This window comes from Phaethon aethereus, assembly GCF_964289735.1.
Source record: "Phaethon aethereus genome assembly, chromosome: 1".
NCBI lineage: Eukaryota > Metazoa > Chordata > Aves > Phaethontiformes > Phaethontidae > Phaethon > Phaethon aethereus.
Window position 1 is genome coordinate 94,722,946 of NC_138575.1, and position 603 is coordinate 94,723,548.

The following is a 603-nucleotide window of genomic DNA, read 5'->3' on the forward strand; positions in this document are numbered from 1 at the left end:
TTTCCATGCCAAGCCAGAGTCTCAGTCATTTGGGCTCCACCTCCCCTCCAACCAAACCAAATCAAAATGTCTAAAGGTTTTTTTACAACAGCAGGAGTGAATTCCCCCACTTTGCCCAATTCCCTTCTTTCTAAGGACTGGCAGAATCATGTCACATCGATTTAGGGGAAAGAGGGTGGGGAGACACACACACGATCCCATTTCATTTCATGTTACTAATGATGGAAAATGACAACTTCAAACAGAGTCTTAATTTCAAACAAAGTAGTTTTCAAACTTACCTGCTGTCTTGAGGATAAAAGTGGGATGTCTATGACAGTTGTAAAATGGGTATCTTGCTCTATACAGTAGCTCTGCAGCCAGGGATCACAGATGGTTTGTGGTGGTGGGAAGACTCTGCTGTTAGGGCCTGCAGACTTACTGTACTTGCAGAATTCCACCTTAAAAGTAATTGGACGTGTCTGTAGCTCAGAGAAGGTTTGCTAAGCAATGACACATTGCACTTGGATCTGGAAGCATAACATCTGGAAGCCAAATGTTAGAGGCGATATAAAAGGGCCAGCCCAACAAACCAGTGGGGCATTTCTAAGGAACATCCTCAGG